Source organism: Urtica dioica, chromosome 6 (assembly GCF_054948205.1).
Source record: "Urtica dioica subsp. dioica isolate 48M chromosome 6, U.dioica_male_clone48M_v1_H2, whole genome shotgun sequence".
Lineage (NCBI taxonomy): Eukaryota > Viridiplantae > Streptophyta > Magnoliopsida > Rosales > Urticaceae > Urtica > Urtica dioica.
The window spans coordinates 26,018,996-26,044,177 of NC_142761.1; positions in this window are offsets into that span (position 1 = coordinate 26,018,996).

Here is a 25,182-nt window from a genome sequence, read left to right on the forward strand (position 1 = left end):
AGAACCGGAGAGCTCGCAACTTCACGTCGTGGGCGCGATCTTGGGCGGCCCGGAGTTCGGAGACTCGGCCACGCAAAGGAAGAAGTACGTGCGCGAAGTTTCCCAAGGGAAAATAGCGCACTACATCAACCATACGTACGAGGCCCCTCCTCCGGCCCCCTTCGAATCCATGTTCTCCACACAACGACGCGACAGTCGTCTCTGCCCCGGTCGCCAACAACCTCGTCCGGAGAATCCTGATCGACAACTGGAGCTCCGCCGACATAATCTTCAAGTCGGCGTTGGACAGGATGAAGATATCCGGGATGAGACCGACCCCAATCTCGACCCCGCTCTTCGGCTTCTCCGGGGAGAGGGTCATGACGGAGGGAACTATCGACCTCCCGGTTACCTTCGGTACCCCGGGGGGGCTCGAGGTTACCCACATCGTGTCGTTCCTTGTCGTGGACCAGCCCTCGGCATACAATATCATCGTCGGCCGCCCGACTCTCAATTGGTTGAAGGCCATAACATCCACGTACCATCTGATGATGAAATTCCCGACCGAGAAGGGGATCGCCGTAATGCTGGGAGACCAGTCAATGGCGAGGATGTGCTACATCCAGGGCGTAGACGGAAAAGGGAAAGGAATGGTGGTAAGCACCGTCTTCCAGCTCGGGGACAAATTCCCCTGCAAGAGAGAGGAGGGAGGCACCTTCGGAGAGCTAGACCAAAGGGACGATGTCGAGCGTCGAAAGGTGGAGACACCGGACGACCTCGTTCCCGTCGTGTTGGACGATGCCAAGCCTGACCAAGTACTCAAGGTAAGCGCCCAACTCTCATCTGAAGTCCGAACCGAGCTCGCCGCTTTCCTCCGAGAGCACAAAGATGTCTTTGCGTGGACACACGCCGACATGCCGGGAATTGACCCCGAAATAATGGTTAATCGTCTTAACGACGACAAGAGAGTGACTGAGCGCGTTCAACCGCGGCGGGCGTTCAGCGGGGAAAGATACCAAGCCATCGGTGAAGGAGTTGACAAACTTCTCGCCGCCGACTTCATCAGGGAGGCGAAGCACCCCAAGTGGGTGTCCAATGTGGTGATGGTCAAGAAGCCAAACGGGAAGTGGCGGATCTGTATCGACTACTAGATCTCAACAAAGCCTGCCCGAAAGACAGCTTCCCTCTCCCGAGGATCGAGCAGCTCGTGGACGCCACGGCGGGCCACGAGTTGCTGAGCTTCATGGACGCCTATTCAGGCTACAACCAGTTCCGTATGCACGAGCCGGATCAGATCAAGACCACCTTTGTTACAAACCGCGGACTTTACTGTTACAAGGTCATGCCCTTTGGCCTCAAAAACGCGGGAGAACCGTATCAAAGTTTGGTGAACCGGATGTTCGCCAATCAAATTGGCAAAACCATGGAGGTCTACGTGGACGATATGCTTGTCAAAAGCCTCAAAGCCCACGACCACGTTCGAGACTGTTGTCGCTGATTTCCGGACAACTATTTAGGAGCCCAGAGTGGTTAGACCCAAGACCGGAGCAGTGGTCTCACTCCGGCTCGAGCGTGTCGGGCTTGGTATCCCAAGCCGTCCCTTAGCTGTAGGTGAAGCTCACCTCGTCTCGATACCTGAAAAGCGAGAAAGAGATTGTGAACTACAAAGGGGAAACAGGGGGGGTGCCCCCTGTTTACCTCTCCAACGCTCAACATTAGTGGGATTGAGGTGGAGTATAGAGGTTTTAGGGGTGTTTAGAGGCCCAGACCTGAGAGAAACGAGCGAGGTACGAGTTCGACAGCGTTTCAGTACTCAGGAATGGATTACCTGGACTAGGGGAGCGGCCCCTGTATTTATAGGCAGCCAAGGGGTGGTTTGAAGACCCCTTGGTCGAGTGAGCAAGGTTGGGTCGGCCATTGGCCGACTGAAGGGTTGGACCGGCCAATGGCCGAGTGAGCATGTTGGGTCGGCCATTGGCCGACTGAAGCTTTGCCTCGGCCAATGGCCGAGCGAACTGGGCCGGCCATTGGCCGGCTGAAGCTTTGCCTCGGCCAATGGCCGAGTGAGACCCTTGGGTCGGCCATTGGCCGACTGAAACTTTGCCTCGGCCAATGGCCAAGTGAACTGGGCTGGCCATTGGCCGGCTGAAGCTTTGCCTCGGCCAATGGCCGAGTGAGACCCTTGGGTCGGCCATTGGCGGACTGAAGCTTTGCCTCGGCCAATGGCCGAGTGAACTGGGCCGGCCATTGGCCGGCTGAAGCTTTGCATCGGCCAATGGCCGAGTGAGACCCTTGGGTCGGCCATTGGCCGACTGAAACTTTGCCTCGGCCAATGGCCGAGTGAACTGGGCCGGCCATTCGCCGGCTGAAGCTTTGCCTCGGCCAATGGCCGAGTGAGACCCTTGGGCCGGCCATGGGCCGGCTGAGCATATGACCGGCCATTGGCCGGCTGGAACTTGGGCCGGCCATTGGTTTTGGCCGGCCAATGGCTGAGGCAAGGCTCCGCCGTCAAAGGCCTCGCGCCGGTCGCGTGGGTCGAAGTGATGTCTTTTTCCTCGTCGGTTCGAGACGGGCCGACAACATTAGCCCCACGAGTTTCTGGTCGAGCGTAGGTAGAGCGGAAACTCAGTGCTTGCGTTGAAGTGCGGACCCAGGACAAACACTCTCGGGTTTGTGGTCCCATTGTAGAAGGGCTTTCAATGCATCGCGAGGGATGGCATCGGTGCGTCATGAGGGATGGCTTTTGTTGCGCGTGGCTTATTTCCTCGACTTACCAACGAAGGCGTAATCGATTTGCACGTCTTTGTTGTGCACGGCTTGTTTTCTCGACCTACCAATGAAGGCATGATCGATTAGCACGGCTTGGGCCTCGGGGGGCCTCGGTGTCACGTTGCGTGACCGGGTTTTCCGTGGACGCTGGCTAGACCAGATACGCCCTGGCGGACGCAAGCCTTTGAACCCATTTAAAACTCGTTGCCTATCGGCTCACGAGCTGGGCGGCGAGCGTGATGCCACATTTGTGTGGCCAGGTTTCCCGTGGACGCTGGCTAGACCAGATACGCCCAGCGGACGCAAACCTTGAACCCATTTGTAACTCGTTGCCTATCGGCCCACGAGCTGGGCGGCGAGCGCGATGCCACTTTTGTGTGGCGAGGTTTCCCGTGGACGCTGGCTCGACCAGATACGCCCAGCGGACGCAGACCTTGAACCTATTTGTAACTTGTTGCCTTTCGGCCCACGAGCTGGGCGGCGAGCGCGATGCCACATTTGTGTGGCGAGGTTTCCCATGGACGCTGGCTCGACCAGATACGCCCAGCGGACGCAGACCTTGAACCTATTTGTAACTTGTTGCCTTTCGGCCCACGAGCTGGGCGGCGAGCGCGATGCCACATTTGTGTGGCGAGGTTTCCCGTGGACGCTGGCTCGACCAGATACGCCCAACGGACGCAGACCTTGAACCCATTCGTAACTCGTTGCCTTTCGGCCCACGAGCTGGGCGGCGAGCGCGATGCCACTTTTGTGTGGCGAGGTTTCCCGTGGACGCTGGCTAGACCAGATACGCCCAGCGGACGCAGACCTTGAACCCATTTGTAACTCGTTGCCTATCGGCCCACGAGCTGGGCGGCGAGCGCGATGCCACTTTTGTGTGGCGAGGTTTCCCGTGGACGCTGGCTAGACCAGATACGCCCAGCGGACGCAGACCTTGAACCCATTTGTAACTCGTTGCCTTTCGGCCCACGAGCTGGGCGGCGAGCGCGGACTCAAGACTCAACTCGAGGGCTCATGTAGAGCCTGCACGAGGAATAGTTAGTTGACTTGTGGACTTGGGACTCAACTCGAGGACTCATGTAAAGCCTGCAAAAGGAGTGGTTAGTTGGCTTGTGGACTCGGGACTCAACTCGAGGGCTCTCGTAGAGCCTGCACAAGGAGTGGTTAGTTGGCTTGTGGACTCGGGACTCAACTCGAGGGCTCTCGTAGAGCCTGCACGAGAAGTTTCATGAAGAATCGTCGCGAGGAGTATCGGTCGACTCGCGGACTCGGAGCTCGATTTGAGGAATGAATTTATCTCGAGGAGACATCGTAGAGCCTGCACGAGGAGTATCAATCGAATCGTGGACTCGAACTCGACTCGAGGACTCACGTAGAGCCTGCACGAGGAGTTTCGTAAAGAGTCGTTGCGAGGAGTATCGGTCGACTCGCGGACTCGGAGCTCGACTCGAGGAATTAACTCATCTCTAGGAGACATTGTAGAGCCTGCACGAGGAGTATCAATCGACTCGTGGACTCGAACTCGACTCGAGGACTCACGTAGAGTCTGCACGAGGAGTTTCGTGAAGAGTCGTTGCGAGGAGTATCGATCGACTCGCGGACTCGGAGTTCGACTCGAGGAATTAACTCATCTCGAGGAGATGTGTGAAGAGTCGGCACGAGGAGTATCAGTCGGCTCGTGGACTCGAACTCGGCTCGAGGGCTTATGCAGAGCCTGCACGAGGAGTTCCGTGAAGAGTAGGCACGAGGAGTATCGGTCGACTCGTGGACTCGAACTCGACTCGAGGACTCATGTAGAGCCTGGACGAGGAGTTTCGTGAAGAATCGGCACGAGGACTATCGGTCGACTCGCGGTCTCGAACTCGACTCGAGGAATGAACTCATCTCGAGGAGCCATGTGGAGTTGCCACGAGGAGTAGCTCGTCGACTCGTGGATTCAAACTCGACTCGAGAAATGAACGCATTTCGAGGAGACATGTGGAGTCGCCACGAGGAGTGTCGGTCGACTCGTGGACTCGAACTCGACTCGAGGGCTTATGTAGCCTGCACGAGGAGTTTCGTGAAGAGTCGGCGCGAGGAGTATCGGTCCACTCGCAGACTCGGAGCTCGACTCGAGGAATGATCTCGTCTCGAGGAGATATGTGAAGAGTCGGCATGAGGAGTATCAGTCGACTCATGGACTCGGGACTCGACTCGAGGACTCATGTAAAGCCTACACGAGGAGTTATGTGAGAAATCTTTCTTGGGGACCTCCGGCCTAACCATCGGCCCCTTGAGACTTTATTATTATCAATTTTTTTTTAGTTGTTGTTGAGTTGCTGTTGAGTTGTTCTTTATTGATCATTGATCCCTGTTAGCCCCCCGAGTTTCTTGCGTTTGTGAAAAAATGACCCCCTTCTTTATTGCGTTTGTGAAAAAATGACCCCCTTCTTTATTGCGTTTGATCATTGTTTTTTAATGTTGTCGGCCCGTCTCGGACCGACGAGGAAAAAGACATCACTTCGACCCGCGCGAGGCCTTTGATGGCGGAGCCTTGCCTCAGCCATTGGCCGGCCCAAACCAATGGCCGGCCCAAGTTCCAGCCGGTCAATGGCCGGCCATATGCTCAGCCGGCCCATGGCCGGCCCAAGGGTCTCACTCGGCCATTGGCCGAGTCAAAGCTTTAGTAGGCCAATGGCCGGCCCAGTTCACTCGGCCATTGGCCGAGGCAAAGTTTCAGTCGGCCAATGGCCGACCCAAGGGTCTCACTCGGCCTTTGGCCGAGGCAAAGCTTCAGCCGGCCAATGGCCGGCCCAGTTCACTCGGCCATTGGCCGAGGCAAAGTTTCAGTCGGCCAATGGCCGACCCAAGGGTCTCACTCGGCCATTAGCCGAGGCAAAGCTTCAGCCGGCCAATGGCCGGCCCAGTTTACTCGGCCATTGGCCGAGGCAAAGCTTCAGTCGGCAATGGCCGACTCAACATGCTCACTCGGCCATTGGCCGGCCCAACCCTTCAGCCGGCCAATGGCCGACCCAACCTTGCTCACTCGGCCAAGGGGTCTTCAAACCACCCCTTGGCTGCCTATAAATACAAGGGTCCTTCCCTTGACCCAGGTAATCCAATTTTGAGTCCCGAAACGCTGCCGAACTTGTACTTCGCTCGTTTCGCTCATCTTTGACCTCTCACCACCCCTAAAACCTCTATATTCCACCTCAATCCCACTAATGTTGAGCGTCGGAGAGGTAAACAGGGGCACCCCCCTGTTTCCCCTTTGTAGTCCACAATCTCTTTCTTGTTTTTCAGGTATCGAGACAAGGTGAGCTTCACCCACAGCTAAGGGACGACTTGGGATACCAAGTCCGACACGCTCGAGCCGGAGTGAGACCACTTGGTCCGGCCTTGGGTCTAACCACTCTGGGCTCCTAAATAGTTGTCCGAAAAACAGCGACAACAATTTGGCGCTAGAAGGAGGGGATCTCTCGACCTTGGCAACACATCCCCTCTACCAGTCTTCTTCTCACTTCTACGACTCTCGAGAGATGAGTCGTAGCCCCGCCACCTCCATGGGCGCCCGAGCGACTAGCTCGAGGTGCAACCTCCAAAGCTCTGCGCACCATCTCGAAGGGCAACCTCATGATAATGAGAGCCAACCCCGAGACCCGGCGAATGACCCCGACGCCACAGTCCGAGAGGACACGGCTCGAAGGCTCGCCGAACTCCTAGACCGCCCCGGCGTTACCAATACGCTCATCGCCGACCTCCTCGACTCCAACAACGTCGGTGACATCAACCACGAGACCAACCTCGACCACGCTACGCACGAAAGTGGACACACGTGCGCGCTTCCAAGGGGACACCCTCGGGCGGCCGCGTCGAAACGCCAAGTTTCTGATAAGCACCCGCACGCGCCCTCGAGGGGACACCCTCGGGCGACCACATCAAGACGACAAGTGTCGATCGATACACGGGGACACTCAACATCTAGGCTCCGAGAGCGACGCTCCAAGCTCACCATCCGCGTACGAAACCCCCGGGGAGATGACGACAACAATGGCCGTGTCGTCTGTCGAGAACATCAGTCAAATGACGCACTCTCGCCTAAAGTGATAGGGACGGCCGCCGGAGACTTGAGAGATCACCTCAATTCCCGGAAGGAATCCCATGAGAGCGACTTGAGAGAAAAGCTCAACGCCCAACGCGAGATCGCCAGCACGATCGTCTTGAGGCAGCGACAACCCAACATTGATCGAGCACTCGACCAAAAGCGCGCAGCCACGCTTGTGATACCGGCCGTTGGTCCCGAGTCACGAAGGAAAAGGCGCCGGAAGGGTCAAGTCCCTAACGACCACCCTTATCCAGCCCCGAAGCGATCCTTCGTCCCGCTCAACACAACGCCCAACCGGATCCTAAGCTTACGCCGCGATGAGCTGGGAAGCCCCGCTCCCCTCACAAAGGACCCCGCGAAGCGAGATCGAAGTAGGTTCTGCGAATACCACAAAGATCACGGGCACGTGACGATCGAATGCAACCAGCTTAAGAAGCGAATTGATTCCCTAATTCGAGGTGGGGACTTCGAGGAATTCGTCGCATCTGCTAGCAAGCCATGATTGTCGCGACTTCGACATTTAAATTCACGCTCGAACTCGATCGGCTTCGTGGTCACTTTCATTTCGAAAATGAAATTTCCTTTTTTTTTCAAAGAAGGCCAAGTGCCATGACAAACTGTAACGACCCCCTTATTGCAATAAAGAGTTATTTCACACATGAAAAAATGTAACGCACACTATTGTATACCTCTAACGCGAGAGTTTCTTGGCCTTTGTCGCACAAACGCAAGAAACTCGGGGGGCTAACAGGGATCAACGCTCAATCAAAAACAATTCAACAACAACTAAAAAAAAGAATAATAATAAAGTCTCAAGGGGCCGATGGTTAGGCCGGAAGTCCCAAAGAAAGACTCTTCACATATCTCCTCGAGACGAGCTCATTCCACGAGTCGAGCTCCGAGTCCGCGAGTCGACCGATACTCCTCGCGCCGACTCTTCACGAAACTCCTCGTGCAGGCTACATAAGCCCTCGAGTCGAGTCCGAGTCCGCGAGTCGACCGATACTCCTCGCGCCGACTCTTCACGAAACTCCTCGTGCATGCTACATAAGCCCTCGAGTCGAGTCCGAGTCCGCGAGTCGACCGATACTCCTCGCGCCGACTCTTCACGAAACTCCTCGTGCAGGCTACATAAGACCTCGAGTCGAGTTCAAGTGCACGAGTCGACCGACACTCCTCGAGATGCGTTCATTCCTCGAGTTGAGTTCGAATCCACGAGTCGACAAGCTACTCCACATGTCTCCTCGAGATGCGTTCATTCCTCGAGTCGAGTTTGAATCCACGAGTCGACAAGCTACTCCTCGTGGCGACTCCACATGTCTCCTCGAGATGCGTCCATTTCTCGAGTCGAGTTCGAATCCAAGAGTCGACAAGCTACCCCTCGTGGCAACTCCACATGCCTCGTCGAGATGCGTTCATTCCTCGAGTCGAGTTTGAATCCACGAGTCGACAAGCTACTCCTCGTGGCAACTCCACATGTCTCCTCGAGATGCGTTCAATCCACAAGTCGACCGATACTCCTTGTGCCGATTCTTCACGAAACTCCTCGTGCAGGCTCTACATGAGTCCTCGAGTCGAGTTCGAGTCCACGAGTCGACTGATACTCCTCGTGCCGACTCTTCAGACATCTCCTCGAGACGAGTTCATTCCTCGAGTCGAGTTCGAGTCGATGAGTTGACAAAGCACTCCTCGTGCAGGCTCTACGAGAGCCCTCGAGTTGAGTCCCGAGTCCACAAGCCAACTAACCACTCCTCTTGCAAGCTATACATGAGTCCTCGAGTTGAGTCCCAAGTCCACAAGCCAAATAACTATTCCTCGTGCAGGCTCTACATGAGCCCTCGAGTTGAGTCTTGAGTCCGCGCTCGCCGCCCAGCTCGTGGGCCGAAAGGCAACGAGTTACAAATGGGTTCAAGGTCTGCGTCCGCTGGGCGTATCTGGTCTAGCCAGCGTCCACGGGAAACCTCGCCACACAAATGTGGCATCGCGCTCGCCGCCCAGCTCGTGGGCCGAAAGGCAACGAGTTACAAATGGGTTCAAGGTCTGCGTCCGCTAGGCGTATCTGGTCTGGCCAGCGTCCACGGGAAACCTCACCGCACAAAAGTGGCATCGCGCTCGCCGCCCAGCTCGTGGGCCGAAAGGCAACGAGTTACAAATGGGTTCAAGGTCTGCGTCCGCTGGGCGTATCTGGTCTAGCCAGCGTCCACGGGAAACCTCGCCACACGAATGTGGCTTCGCGCTCGCCGCCCAGCTCGTGGGCCGAAAGGCAACGAGTTACAAATGGGTTCAAGGTTTGCGTCCGCTGGGCGTATCTGGTCTAGCCAGCGTCCACGGGAAACCTCGCCGCACAAAAGTAGCATCGCGCTCGCCGCCCAGCTCGTGGACCGATAGGCAACGTGTTACAAATGGGTTCAAGGTCTGCGTCTATTGGACGTATCTGGTCTAGCCAGCGTCCACGGGAAACCTCGCCACACAAATGTGGCATCGCGCTCGTCGCCCAGCTCGTGGGCCGAAAGGCAACGAGTTACAAATGGGTTCAAGGTCTGCGTCCGCTGGGCGTATCTGGTCTAGCCAGCGTCCACGGGAAACCTCGCCACACAAATGTGGCATCGCGCTCGCCGCCCAGCTCGTGGACCGATAGGCAACGAGTTACAAATGGGTTCAAGGTCTGCGTCCGCTGGACGTATCTGGTCTAGCCAGCGTCCACTGGAAACCTCGCCACACAAATGTGGCATCGCACTCGCCACTCAGCTCGTGGGCCGATAGGCAACGAGTTACATATGGGTTCAAGGTCTGCGTCGGCTGGGCGAATTTGGTCTAGCCAGCGTCCACGGGAAACCTCGCCGCACAAATGTGGCATTGCGCTCGCCGCCCAGCTCGTAGGCCGATAGGCAACGAGTTACTAATGGGTTCAAGGTCTGCGTCCGCGGGACGTATCTGGTCTAGCCAGCGTCCACGGGAAACCCCGCCACACAAATGTGGCATCGCGCTCGCCGCCCAGCTCGTGGGCCGATAGGCAACGAGTTACAAATGGGTTCAAGGTTTGCGTCCGCTGGGCGTATCTGGTCTAGCCAGCGTCCACGGGAAACCTGGCCATACAAATGTGGCATCACGCTCGCCGCCCAGCTCGTGAGCCGATAGGCAACGAGTTTTAAATGGGTTTCAAAGGCTTGCGTCCGCCAGGGCGTATCTGGTCTAGCCAGCGTCCGCGGAAAACCCGGTCACGCAACGTGACACCGAGGCCCCCGAGGCCCAAGCCGTGCTAATCGATTACGCCTTCGTTGGTAAGTCGAGGAAATAGGCTACGCGCAACAAAATCCGTCCCTCGTGACGCATAAAGGCCGTCCCTCGTGACACATAAAGGCCGTCCCTCGCGATGCATTGAAAGCCCTTCTACAATGCGACCACAAACTCGAGAGTGTTTGTCCTGGGTCCGCACATCAACGCAAGCACTGAGTTTCCGCTCGACCTACGCTCGACCAGAAACTCGGGGGGCTAATGTTGTCGGCCCGTCTCGGACCGACGAGGAAAAAGACATCACTTCGACCCGCGCGACCGGCGCGAGGCCTTTGACGGCGGAGCCTTGCCTCAGCCAATGGCCGGCCCAAGTTCCAGCCGGTCAATGGCCGGCCATATGCTCAGCCGGCCCATGGCCGGCCCAAGGGTCTCCCTCGGCCATTGGCCGAGTCAAAGCTTCAGCAGGCCAATGGCCGGCCCAGTTCACTCGGCCATTGGCCGAGGCAAAGTTTCAGTAGGCCAATGGCCGACCCAAGGGTCTCACTCGGCCATTGGCCGAGGCAAAGCTTCAGCCGGCCAATGGCCGGCCCAGTTCACTCGGCCATTGGCCGAGGCAAAGTTTCAGTCGGCCAATGGCCGACCCAAGGGTCTCACTCGGCCATTGGCCGAGGCAAAGCTTCAGCCGGCCAATGCCCGGCCCAGTTCACTCGGCCAGTGGCCGAGGCAAAATTTCAGTCGGCCAATGGCCGACCCAAGGGTCTCACTCGGCCATTGGCCGAGGCAAAGCTTCAGCCGGCCAATGGCCGGCCCAGTTCACTCGGCCATTGGCCGAGGCAAAGCTTCAGTCGGCCAATGGCCGACCCAACATGCTCACTCGGCCATTGGCCGGCCCAACCCTTCAGCCGGCCAATGGCCGACCCAACCTTGCTCACTCGGCCAAGGGGTCTTCAAACCACCCCTTGGATGCCTATAAATACAAGGGTCCTTCCCTTGACCCAGGTAATCCAATTTTGAGTCCCGAAACGCTGCCGAACTCGTACTTCGCTCGTTTCGCTCATCTTTGGCCTCTCACCACCCCTAAAACCTCTATATTCCACCTCAATCCCACTAATGTTGAGCGTCGGAGAGGTAAACAGGGGCACCCCCCTCTTTCCCCTTTGTAGTTCACAATCTCTTTCTTGCTTTTCAGGTATCGAGACAAGGTGAGCTTCACCCACAGCTAAGGGACGACTTGGGATACCAAGTCCGACACGCTCGAGCCGGAGTGAGACCACTTGGTCTGGCGTTGGGTCTAACCACTCTGGGCTCCTAAATAGTTGTCCGAAAAACAGCGACAACATTTTGGGCCGACAACAGAGACCTTAGGGAGATGTTCACGATCCTGCGACGCTACAAGATGAAACTCAACCCCAACAAGTGCGCTTTCGGGGTCGAGTCTGGAAAGTTTTTGGGCTACATGGTGAGCCGCCGCGGGATCGAGGCCAATCCTGAGAAGATTAAGGCGATCTTAGAGATGAGGTCGCCACAGAAAGTCAAAGAAGTTCAAAGCTTGACGGGAAGGATCGCCGCCCTGACGCGATTCGTTTCCAAAGCCACTAATAGGTGCCAACCGTTCTTCAAGGCACTGAAGAAGACCGACGGGTTCGTATGGACGGAGGAGTGCGAGGAAGTATTCCGCGATATGAAAGCCTATTTCACCTCCCCCCCGTTCCTCGCAAAGCCAAAGAATGGCGAAACCTTGTACCTCTACCTCGCGGTTTCCGATAGGGCCGTGAGCGCGGTTCTCATACGCGAAGAAGACAAGGTACAATGGCCGGTCTATTACGTTAGCAAGGCGCTCCTCGACGCTGAAACCCGATACCCGGAAATCAAGAGACTATCCCTCGCCCTCGTCATGGGCGCGAGAAAACTGCGGCCCTACTTCCAAGCGCACCCCATTGTGGTCCGCACGGGACATCCCATCGAGAAGGCCCTTCAAAAAGGGACCTCCTCTCGAATGGCGATATGGTCCCAAGAGCTGGGTGAGTACGGGGTCGAGTTTCAACCGAGGACCGCCATCAAGGGTCAAGCCCTCGCCGACTTCGTAGCCGAGTTCACAGGCACGCCCTCAACCGATGAGGGCAACGAGAGTAGTAAGAGCACGGAAGACAAGGAGGACGACCACAGCGAGTCATCGAAGAAGAGGACCAACGACCCGATAGGGCCGGTCTGGGACTTGCACGTGGATGGCGCGTCAAACGCCCGGGGGGCTGGCGCCGGCGTTGTGCTCACAAATCCCGATAGGGAAAAGCTGAGATACGCCCTGCGGTTCGAGTTCAAGGCTTCCAACAACAAGGCAGAGTACGAGGCTCTGATCGTTGGCTTGGAACTAGCGAACAAGCTAGGCGCCCAAAACCTGCGCATCCACTGCGACTCGCAATTGATTGTGAACCAGGTTAAGGGCGACTACGCCGCAAAAGAGCCAAACATGGTCGCTTACTTGTCCAAGGCCCAAAAGAATCTAGAGGTCCTGTCGTGGTTCGAGATCGTCCAAGTTCCTCGAGAGGCGACGTAGGGATAGTTGACGAGATTCCGCCTCCCTCATGGATGACTCCGCTCGTGGAATTCCTTAAGCGAGGAGTCGTTCCCGAAGACAAAGAAGAGGCCAGAAAGCTGAGAAGCTTGGCGCCGAAGTATACGATAAGGGAGGATAACTTGTTCAAGAGAGGTTACTCTATGCCCCTTCTCCGCTGCCTGACCAAAGTCGAGGCGAGGAAGGCGCTCCGCGAGGTGCACGAGGGGGTGTGCGGAAACCACGCCACCGGACAATCTTTGGCATTAAAGCTGCTAAGACTTGGATACTTTTGGCCGACCTTGAAAAAGGACTCCCACGAGTGGGACAAAAAGTGTGATAAGTGCCAAAGGTTCGCCCACATCCCGCGTCAAGCACCGGCCCCATTGTGTCCAATCATTGTGCCGCGACCTTTCGCGAAGTGGGGAATCGACCTCATCGGTGAGCTACCTACGGCCCCAAGGCAATACAAGCACGCGATCGTGGCCATCGATTACTTCACAAAGTGGGTAGAGGCTGAGCCGCTAGCGAAGATCACTGAGGCGAACACGACGAGCTTCATTTGGAAAAGCATCATCTGCCGCTTCGGGATCCCCGCGTCAATTGTAACCGACAACGGGAAACAATTCGACAACGCGCGCCTCCGAGAAATGTGCGAACAACTAGGCATTAGCAAGACTTTCTCCTCTCCCCGCCACCCTCAAGCCAATGGTCAGGTCGAGGCGGTTAACAAGACAATCAAAGAGAACTTGAAGAAGAAGCTGGAGGAAAGGAAGGGGGCTTGGGCCGACGAGCTCCCCATGGTCTAATGGGCATACCGCACCACCGCTCGAAATGCGACTGGCGAAACCCATTTCGCTCTCGCATTCGGCGTCGAGGCCGTGGTACCCGTCGAGACCAAGCTACCAACCTTGCGCATCGAGGAGTACGAAGAAGCCACCAACGACGACGCAATCAGGCTCGAGTTAGACCTCATAGACGAGAGGAGGGCGGACGCACTCACCCGACTTGCTGCACAAAAGAGGAAGGTTGAGAAGTACTACAATTCCAAGATCAAGCTACGGAAGTTCGCCGACGGGAGCCTCGTTCTTCGAAGGGTGTTCCAAAACACCAAGGTACAAGGTGCGGGAGTTCTAGGCCCCACCTGGGAAGGCCCGTACCGTGTGCGACGAGCCATCCACAACGGCACATACGAGCTCGAGAACTTGGAGGGACTCGTGTTCACGCATCCATGGAACGCGGAGCACCTTCGGCAATATTACCAATAGATGCCCTTTCGCTCGCTCTACGTTTTGTTGTTTTCATGATTGTTTTCGATTTTTAGCAAAGACAATTTTAAATTTCAAGTTCGGCCAACGGCCTGGAATGTAATTTTTCAACCATTTCAACAATATAATGAATTACATTTCGCTTCAAAGCATTGTATTATAATTTCTAGTCTCCTCTACGAGCACCCAAGAAACTCGGGGGGCTAAGGAGGATAGAATGAGGGTAACAAGCTCATTTACTCCATTTTTCACGCTCCACCTTTCACGAACCGAGAGGTAGCGAAACGTCCACAAATCGGATCCGCGCACCGGACCTCCGACCCCGCGCTGAGAGATAGCGAAACGTCGACAAGTTGGATCCACGCACCGGACCTCCAACCTCGCACGTCTTTCGCTGCGACACTCTCGCGCAACGTCGCGCCTTGCACACCGATAGGCAGTAAGGCGTCGACGGATCACGTCCGCGCACCGGATCGTCGATCTCGGCAGTCAAAACCCAAAACGTGACACGCGTACCAACAAGTACCACGCTCACTGGGAACTGCAAGCTCGTCCCGATACGCACGCCGATAGGTAGCGTACTCGCTGGAGGGTGAGCGCGACGGCCACCCGGCTCACACACGCCGATAGGCAGCGAGTCACGAAGGGACGGCCGAGAATCGCACCCGCCGGATGAAACTGGTCTAGCCAGCGCCCGCGGGAAACTTCGCCGCCCAATGCGGCATTAAGCCGTGCAAACCGGTTACGCTAGACATAGTAAACCGGGTTCGTAAGACACGCTTCGTTCAAATCGCGCAAATCGATTACACTAAGCACAGCAAATCAAGAAAATAAGACGCGTAGCGAATCAAAAAGCTTCAATCAAAACAGGACAACGTTGCACGATCAACCCAACAAGAAAAACACGAGAGTGCGATACATGTCAAACAAACAAAAATCCGAAAGTAAACACTACGTAAGCGCTAAACAAGTACGCGAAAAACCAAGGAGAAGTTGACTAATCCGAGCCGAAGTCAACTTGCTCTTCGTCGACTGAGCAGCCTCGGCGGGGATTTGTGGATGCAGGTCGTCCTTCGGCGGCTCGTCATCAAAAGGAGGGAACATGGCGTTAAAGAAGGAAAACGTGGACCCACGAGACGCGTTCTCCTTCGCGGTCGCATCTCGGACTCGCCTTGCCGCTTCGTAGCGAGCCACCTCCAACGCCAAGTCCCAGTCGTCCTCCAAGTCCGTCTTGGATCGCATGGCATCTTCCTTCTCCTCGACAAGGGTCTGCATCTCCGTCCGTAAGGTGTCCCTCTCCCTCTCGACCTTGACCCGAGCGATCTCGCTCGCCGATAGCCGAGCATGGACGATGCTTAGCTCCGCATCCCGGCTCGAGAGTGCCGCCTGGAGTTTCTTCGTTTCCCCCAGAAAGGTGTGAGCCGCTTGCTCCGCCTTCTCACGAAGTGCTTTCTCGGCGGCCGATTCCCCGCGAGCTCGCTCCAACTCCCCCTCGAGCGCCTCAAACTCTTGGGCAGTGCGAGCCCCCGCTAGGGCGGCAGCATGCGCGGCCGTCATACTCGTCTTCTCCTTCTCCATGATCTGCATGCGTCGTAGCATATCTCGGAGAATGCGATCGCTCCGCTCTTGGCGCGCGAGCATCTGTGGAAACAGATGAAACGCGGGTAATCATGATGAGCACGATAATCATACATAACACAAGCGAACAAGTCATACCTTTCGGGCATCACCGATCCCGTTCTGGAAATGCTCAAGATCGCTCGTCGTCAGCAGACCCTTGAAATCCCGCAAGGAGGTCTCACGGATCCCTCGGGAGCACTGGTCCCTCAGCTCTGCCGCCACCCCTAGGAGCATAGAGTCCAAGCTATCTGATACCGTCGATGTATGCACGCGTTTGTGGCCGGACGATGACCCGAGGGAAGCCGACGACGATGGTCGCTTGTTGGAGGAGACCGCCTCGTTCATCGCCCGCGATGGCGACCCCCCCGCGACGGGCCTCGGCTGAAGGACGAACCACGATCGTAGCATCGTCGATGGGCGTTACTCTCGGAATTTGTGTGCGCGGTCGATGACGTCGAGCCATGGTACCTACAGAGAAGAAAAGAGCGTCTGTCAGTTAAAACATAACGATAAGCACAAATAATGGAAAACAACGATAGCGCGATAATGCGAAAGTATATGCACGGCCAGTACCCCCCGCGTCGGGGGAAGGAGCTGACGAACCCCCCGCCTCGGACTCGGGATCTTCCGTAGCCCCCGCGTCGGGGCCAGGGCACGAAGGAACATCGTCGCTAGGCACGAACCACCCAGTCCTCGCCATTAGGTCTGGGGACTAGAAGAGCGTTCCTTGCCGCCTCGATTCTGGGACCGCTCTAATCACCGCGTCGAGCTCGGATCCTTCGATGTCACCCGCGGGTGGGAAGTCGGCCACAGGATCGAAGACGAGAGGTGCGACTCCGAAAGCCGATTCGGACACCCACACCCAGGGGTATCTGTGCTTCGAGTTCACCTTGGTGAGAATGGCGAGGCGCTTGCGATGCGACGCCAGGTAGAAGCCCGGCTTCCCGGGCACCCCTTGCACCATCATGAGGTCCTGAATATCGTCGGCAGTGACGGCCCTTTTCTTCGCCCGAAAAAACATCATGTGGCACGTCGCAACCACGCGACAGAAGGATGGGGACATCTGCGAGGCGTGCACCCCTAATCGAACCAACAGCTCTTGGATAACCGGCTGGAAAGGCAGTCTTAGACCTCCACGGAGACTAGCCTCGTGGACCACAGCGTACCCCTTTCACGGGCGAGTTGGAAGATCATCGGGTAGTGGTCTCAGGATCGACACGGACTCTGGGATGCTGTAACGCCTTCTCAGACTCATGAAGCTGACAATCGAGAGTGAACTCGGGACGTCGACGCCCGAGCAATCGAGCTCGCCTTGTATGGCCGACTCTCCAATCGGGAAGGCCGAGGCCCGCGTTTCCTCCCGCACGGTTGAGGAAAGTGGCGCGGCAGGTACGTCGTGATGGATGGGCGAATCGCTCGAACGGTCAGCGTCAGGAGCCACGCTTGGACAGGGAGGAGCCCCATCATGGCCGCCCTCACAAGCCGGCTGGTTCCTCTCGGCCCCGGCATGGTCGCCAGAGAGCGCGCCCGATCGCCGTCCGGTCGGTCCACCTTCGTCGGGCCGGCTCGACTCCCGGCCGGCCGTGCTCCCTCCGGCGTGCACGTGCAGCCAAAGGACCCAGCCCGTCTCTTGGCTGGGCGACTCCTCCATGCGCGGGCCCGGCGCTTCCAGCGCACGCATCTGGCCCGCCGGTCCGGCCCGGCTCCCGACTAGCCAGACCTTCGGCCCGTGGGCTCTGCCCGGGCGCCCCGACGCTCGCCCCATGTGCGCCCGGCCCAGCGGTCTGGCCCGACTCCCGGCTGATTAGGCTTCCCTCGCGCGCGCGCGGCCCATTGGCCCAGTCCAGCCCCTGCCCGGCCGGGCCCTCTTCCCGCGCGCCTAATCCAACCCCCCGGCCCAATTCCCGGCCGGCTGGGTCCTCGCCACACAAGCCCGGCCCATTCGGGCCTAGGGTTTCCCCAGGGGCTAGGCAAGCCACCACCTCCTGCCCGGCGCCGCCAGGCCGAGCCGCCCCCTGCCCAACGTCGGCTCCTCCATGGGTGACGTCCCCTGGCGCCGGCGACTCCCCGGCGGCGCTTGTCTTCACCGGCACGGCTGGGCTCGAGGGGCTCTCCCCCTGGGTGCGGTCTCCAGGCCACCCGGTGACCTTCCCCGCGTCGGGACCGACCCAGAAGACGCCGACGCCGGCCGGGGCGCGCCCCCCCACGCTGGTTTCGCCGTGCGCGGCTTTCCCAGGGCTGATCGCTCCGCCCGGGCGGCTTTCGCCGCCAATGCGACAGGTTGGCGTCCTGTCGGCCTCGCCCGCCCGGGTGAGGGTTCCCTCGAGGTCGGGGTCGACCCAGGTCGTGCCCCCCGAGGCCGAGGCGTCATCCCCGCGGCCGTCCTCCTCCGGCGCGCCCCTTCCGGCGTCGGTCGCTCCAGGCGCGACTGCCTCCGGCACGCGCGCGCCATCCAGGCCACCAGTGGGCGCCAGGGCGCTATCCCTCGGCCTGGGTGGGTCTTCCTCGACATCTCATGTGCCGCCTGTGCCGCTATGAGCCCAGCCACCTCCTCCGGCGCGTGCGCTGTCTCCGGCGTCCACCTGCCGGCGCTGGCCGTCTCCGCCACGAGCGCCCTCTCCATCACCGGTCAACCACGCTTCAACCAAGGAAAGATCTTCCCCGGCCATCGTAACGACGCTGCTCGTGCCCGATGAGTGAGGCACGTTGGTAACGCTTGGGAGAGATGAGAATTGAGTCCAAAAAGTTTCCAAGTCCACGTGTTGATCCCAAAGCAAGTGAAACAAATCGTCTTCAATGGTCCCACACCCCGATAGGCGGTCAATGGGGTCCATGAGCGCGAATAACAAGACGAGGGTGACCGACAAAAAATAAAATAATAATATTAAAGGGCGTCGGAACATACCTCTTGGCGATGGGCTACTCCGGTGGGCCAACAACGGCAGAGGCTTCGAGTTTATCACACGAGTTACACTCGATAATAAACTCGGGGGGCTAATGCTACCGGTCCATTCCGGCCCGGTACAGCAATGACAACATATGGCGGCTTCCCCGAGTCTTTCCCGGCGCACGGCCGCCTCAGAGCCGGCCATGGCCACCACGGCCGAGTCAGAGTCGGCCATGGCCCCCACGGCCGAGTCAGAGCCGGCCATGGCCTCCACGGGCGAGTCAGAGCCGGCCATGGCCTCCACGGCCGAGTCAGAGCCGGCCATGGCCGAGTCAGAGCCGGCCATGGCCGAGTCAGAGCTGGCCATGGCCTCCACGGCCGAGTCAGAGCCGGCCATGGCCGAGTCAAAGCCGGCCATGGCCTCCACGGTCGAGTCAGAGCCAACCATGGCCGGGTCAGAGCCGTCCATGGCCGGGTCAGAGGTGGCCCTCGGCCAAGCGGTTGTTCATGACGCTCCTTGGTCACCTATAAATATAGGGGTCTCTCCCCTAGTCCAGGTAATCCGAAATTTGAGTACTGAAACGCTGTCGAACTCGTACCTCGCTCGTTTCTCTCAAGTCTCGACCCCTAAACACTAAACCCTCTAAAAACCAAATCAATCCTACTAATGTTGAGCGTCGAAGAGGTAAACAGAGGCAACCCCTCTGTTTCCCCTTTGTAGTTCACACCTTTTCTGCTTGCTTTTCAGGTGCCTGGACAAGACAGATACCACAGACAGCTAAGGGACGACTTGGGATACCAAGTCTGACACGCTCGAGTCGACACGAGACCACTTGGTCTGGCCTTGGGTCTGACCGTCTGCGACTCCTAAATCGTTGTCCGAAAAACTATGACAACACGGGACGTAAGTCGTGAACTTTTAGAAAAGAGAAGGGCGTTGAGGTATTTTTACCTTCGATCACATGTGATCGTCCGCACGCATATCTCTTGTGGTCGGACCCCTGGGGCACGGACTGGCGCGCGCGCGAGGCCGGCCCGCGGGCCGGGCCTTGTGTCGCGCGCGCAGGGGGAAGGAGCAGGGTTTGCTCCTTCCTCTATATAAATAGGAGAGCTCCCGCTCTCTGGCGGCCTACGGGTGATTGGAAAAATTCTTTTGACTTTGAAATTTCCCCCGGGCAGTTGACCTTCTCTTTTTTTTTCTTTTGATGGGGAGTGAGCTTGTTCCCCGTATTGATGATCCCGAGGTTGACCCTACCTGCCCTCTCCCAAATTTTGGGGGGGCGGCCAAGGGTCCCTTTGAGGAACTCGACGGGATTCCCATCTTCGTCGAGGAAGACTCTGGCGTGGCCGACCTTTGGCTCGCGGAGTTGGAGACCGATGCCGCGGCGATCGCCGAGCTGGAGAGGCCCGGGAGCGGCCCACCTACCAGGTGCGTCCCCGAAGGGGAGGACGAGGTGTTGGAATCGATCTAGGGTTTGAGAAAATAATTAACGCTTCGGTAAGCGGCGGAATTTTAAAAATTTTCTTTTACAAGTAAAACAGTTTTTACTAACCTAGACAAGTGCAAGTACATGTAATTAAAAACCAATATGAGCTAGAAGTTTACTAACCTTTCTTGAAGCTTGAACTTTGAAGAAGCTTGTGGAAAGTTTGCAACGCTCGTCTCCCCTCGCAGCACGTCTCTCTTTCTTTCCTCGGCACCTCGAGCAACCACGAAAGTTTCTATCACTAAATCACTCGAAAAGAAGGAATCAGTGAGTTGGCACTTTTAAACACTACGACTTAAGAACGAGTCTCGAAGTCGCAGAGCTAAACACTAGGTCGAGTGAGGACCTAGGTGCCAAGACAAGAAAAAATCAAAAATAAACTAGAGAGAGAGAGAGGAAGGGGCGGCCAAGTCTAGAGAGAGAAGCTCTCAATCTCTAAAACTTTGGATGAATGAATTGTGAGGAATGGGGCTCCTATTTATAGGAGAGGTTTTACCTTCAATAAGGTAGTTTCCTCTTCTATAGAATATCACATATTCATGAGCAAAAATCCTTTATTTCCCATTCTATCTTGGGCGCCCAAGGCTGCCTCCTAGAGGCTTGGATTTGTTTCCTTTTTTGTTCCTTGGCTTGCCCTTTTCTCACTTGGCCGAAATTCTTAAGCATCCTTATGCAAATTTGTTTCCTCTTTTTCTTTTGGCAAGTATCTATATACATTTATGCACAAAATAAACTCTCTTTCCTTGGGTATTATGGGCGCCTATTCTAATGCTAGAAAGGCCTTCTAGAAGCTTTTCCACTTGTTCATGACACAACATGAAAAAGGCCCATTAAGAATTTTCAATAAAATTCTTATGAAATGAAATTAATCCACAAAACCCAATAAATCTTATTTTGGCCGAGTGAAACTTGTCATCAAATGACCTTGTCAAAAAAATTATTGACATTCATTTCATCATATGTCTCAAAAGAAAAACTTACCTTTTTGACAATTTTCGTTCTTGTTTTGACTTAGCTTCCAGTTTAACTATTCCTATCGATGTGATTCGTGACAGTGACCTCATGGACCCAAATGAACAAAGCTTGAGCTAAACACTTGGACTCAAAAGTTCACAAACCTTTTCCAAGTTTAGCTTAATGCCAACTGACTCCACTAAAGAGCTGACACTGAAAATCTCTCGGTTCAAATGAATTTATTTTCTACTCAAGAATTCGACCTAATTATGATGAGCGGATCCACTGAATATTATCTATGTTTACCCTTCATGAATGTCATCAGCTAGTCGGGATTTACTAAATTACCATTTTACCCTTCTAGCTGTTATTTCCTCAACTCCTTTGTCGCTTGTGAATAAGTTAGAAACAATGTATTGACGAGGAGCTAACAAGTCACATTGTTTCATCCAAAAGAGTCAGGACTCAATTTGGACACTGGCCAGTTCATTTATTCACACTCCAAGGAACAAAGCATGAGGTGACATACATTGCATTTCTGCAATCTTGTACATGAATTCCATATCTATGAGAACTTCACAAAGTTACTCATGACAGACTCACAACTTAGTACTTCACCAATAGGCCTTGTTCGGAATCACATAGTGAGTCCGAACTTTGACTTTCTCAAATGAGAATACTAAGGTGTGAAATGGCATGTCTCATTTCAGGATTAAGGTAAGCATGATGCAATTCATACATAGTGATTTCGAGACATAAGAGGTTAAATGGTTTGTTCTTATATTGTCTCTAGAAGTACACTAGTCAATTCAGTACCTTCGGAAGATACCTAGAAGAACTATAGAGTCCCCAACTCTCAATGCCTCATAACCAGACATCATAGAACTTCTAACAATCATACTGAGGTCAATAGTCCTTTGACCCTAAGATTGCGAATATATCGTTTTAAGCAAACTACGAAGAGTTTGTTCATACAAATCTACATTTGTCTCTTCGTAACTTGTTTAGTTTGTTTATGGACTAAAAGACTATGGTTTTATCATAAAGCTTCAGACAAGGAAGATTGAATGAACATTTCAACTTTTATTAATGAATAAGCAGTTACAAGCAAGAATCTTCATAAGACTATATGACATCATATGTACATAAATACACACTACAACTCTTGTTGTGGGCACCATTGACAACACGAGGGGCCCGAGGGCCCGCGTTCGTCAAGGTTGGTGATCAACCTGGTCTCCCGCGAGGCAGCGGGGTGAAGCGGTGGTGAGTGCCGTCCGAGTCTTTCTTCGACGAGATCTATTCCGATGATCCCCAAGGGTCGGGCTCGGAGGCTCCTGAGGAGGACTCGGAGGCTCCTCCCGCGAGGGGGAAGGAGAAACACGATGGCGAGGTGTTGACGACGGCATGGCCGGCCCTCGCGTCTGCGGAGCCCTCGGGTTACACTTACGCGCGATCGCTGGAGAGGACTCGTATGTACGAAGTAGGCGACTCTGTTGCCCCCGTCGGCTTGGACTGCAAGGGAATCGACGCTGCGAGCACGCTCACTTCCCGAGTCTTCGGCACGCTTCGGGAGGCGTATAACATCCCTCCCTTGGTGGGGTTGCTTAGACCTGCCACCGAGGACAGGCCCTCCCGCCCCGGGGATGGGTATGCGGCCGTGACGATCGGGAGTCTTGTCTGCGGGTTGCGTCTCCCGTTCCCTGCGATCGTCCAGCAGATCTTGACCCGGCTCGGGGTCTATGCATGTCAAATGAGCCCGGCGTTCTATCGCCTGTTGGCCACATGTTTCATGGAGTGGCACTGCCAGACGCAGTGTGCCATGACCGTGGACGACTTCCGTAACCTGGTCGCCGTCTTCCCGGCGCCGGGGCAGCCGGGATTCCATATGGCCCGTGCCCGGGGCAACGTGAGGCTGGTCGAAGATTCTGACTCGCCTAGCCGCCGGGCGTGGGTATGGGTCACCTCGGACGCTATCGGCGAGGCACCCCTTCACTTCGGCCGCATGGCCGAGTTTTCAGCGGACGAGGGGGCAGCGGAGCTCCCCTTTGTGAGAGAAATATCGGGGATGTCGGAAGCCTGCAAAGCTGGCGAGCGGTTCCGTTCCCCCGAGCTGATGGCGCTCACCGGGTGGTTCCCGCCCTTTGCTCCGGGCACCGAGGAGGCGCTCCGGGCGAGCAGGCCCCCGAGTCCCAAGGTTCAATCAGTAGCTCCTGCTTCCCGAGGTATCTTTATGGTTTTGTAAAACTTGTTGTTTTGAAAGGAACCTGACCTTTGTCACTTTGTTTTGTGTAGCTGCGAGGAGACGAGCTAGGAGGCAGGCCCTTGCTTCTCGGGACCCCGAGTCAATGGCGGAGATTCGCTCTAGGGTCGCTGACCACAAGGCGAAGGGCGAGCTCGTTGAGACCGCCGGTCTAGTCGAACCGGAGTCTCAGGCTTCTTTGAAGAGGGCTTCGACATCGGCACTCCCCGATGAGCGTTCCGAACCCAAGAGGGCGAACTCGGCGGTGGAGCTGGAGGCGATAGAGGCCCGAGGGGACTGTTTTCGCCACCTCGAGGGATCCCCATTATCTTGGTGGAAGGGCGTGGTGTCGAAGGGTGACATCGCCTTCTTCCAGGCGGGTGTTACCGACGCTCAGAGGGTCAGTACTTCTGCTTTTATTGTAAGCGTAGGTTTTAGTTTTAACCTTTGCTTCTTTATCGTCGCAGGCGTATGCAAGGGCCGTGCGAAGCGACAGGATTTTGCATGACTTCATCCGGCGCTTAGGGGCATCCAATGAGGAGCTCACCCGGACGAAGGCTAGGTTGGCTCAGGTCGAGCGAGGTTCGCACCCGGGGGTGGAGACCGAGACGCTTCGAGACTAGCTCCGTGAGGCCAGGGTGGAACTCCAGATCGCACAAGGCCAGCGCGACGGAGCCCAACTGTCAGTGGCCAAGATGGCGGGCGAGCTCACTGAAGAGCGGCGAGCTGGTGAGGTGGTGACCCGATCAGCGGAGATTTTTCGCACTGAGGTTACCGACCTTCAGAGGCAACTGGACTCTCGATCCGACGCCTTGGAGACGTCGCACCGCTAGCTTACTTCGAGCGAGGCGGTGCGAGTAAGGGCGGAGCGCGAGCGCGACTCTCTGGCGGAGGAAAACGCTCGACTCTCGTCCCGGATTGCTGAAGCGGAGCGGAGAGCGTCCGACTTCCAGGATGACTACGACATAGGGATCGAGGAAGCCCGTCGTGCCGGAGCAGTGGAATGTCGAGACGCGACCGTGGCCGAGAACGAGGCCCGGGGGGTCACTTTTGATTTCTTCGACACTTTGTTCCCTCTGTTGGACGAGGGTGCTCCTTGAGCCGAGATGGCTTTTTTTTCAGCGCGTATGTTTAGCGCTTTGTTTCTTTTCCTTTTCTAGGATTTACTTTTCACGCACTTTTGTTCAGCACGTGTTTATCAGAGCCGTGGCTCTTTTTATTTACGAGACATTTTTGTTGCTTTCATGTTGAATGCATATCTCATTTTTCGAGCACTTTTTTACTCGCATGTGCCTTCTTTGTGGGCTTATCGTGGCCCAGTGACTTCGCTTCGTGCCTTTCGGCGATCGAAGAGGTCGTACCGGGTAGTCCCCGGGGGCTTTGCATCTGTGCCATTGGCGACTGGACGTGCAAGTCGCACCGGGTTAGGCCGGCGTCTTTTGGAGCCCGTGCTTTTAAGCGACCGAGCTCGCCGGGTTAGGCCGGCATCTTCGAGCTCGCGCTGCTTTGAGCGATCGAGCTCGCCGGGTAAGGCCGGCATCTTTGAGCTCGCGCTGCTTGAGCGACCGAGCTCGCCGGGTAAGGCCGGCGTCTTTGAGCTCGCGCTGCTTGAGCGACCGAGCTCGCCGGGTAAGGCCGGCGTCTTTGAGCTCGCGCTGCTTAAGCGACCAAGCTCGCCGGGTAAGGCCGGCGTCTTTGGGTTCGTGCCCTGAAGCAAGCGAACGCGCTTTGCGTCGGGTTTAGGCCGACGTCTTTTTAGGTGTTCGCGCCCTTGAGCGTCGGAACATAGGTGCGCCGGGTTAGGCCGTCGTCTTTTTAGGTGTTAGCGCCCTTGAGCGTCGGAACATGGGTGCGTCGGGTTAGGCCAGCGTCTTTTTAGGGCTCGCTCACCCTGGAGTGAGCGAACGTGGGTGCGTCGGGTTAGGCCGACGTCTTTTTGGGCTCGCTCACCCTGGGGTGAGCGAACGCGGTTGCGCCGGGTTAGGCCGTCGTCTTTTAATCAAACCACATGCGCCGGGTTAGGCCGGCGTCTTTTGGTGTTCGTGCCCTAAGGCTAGCGAACCTTAGTTTAGCTCAAATTTGGCCTTTTTGGGTTTGAGGCAGTGCC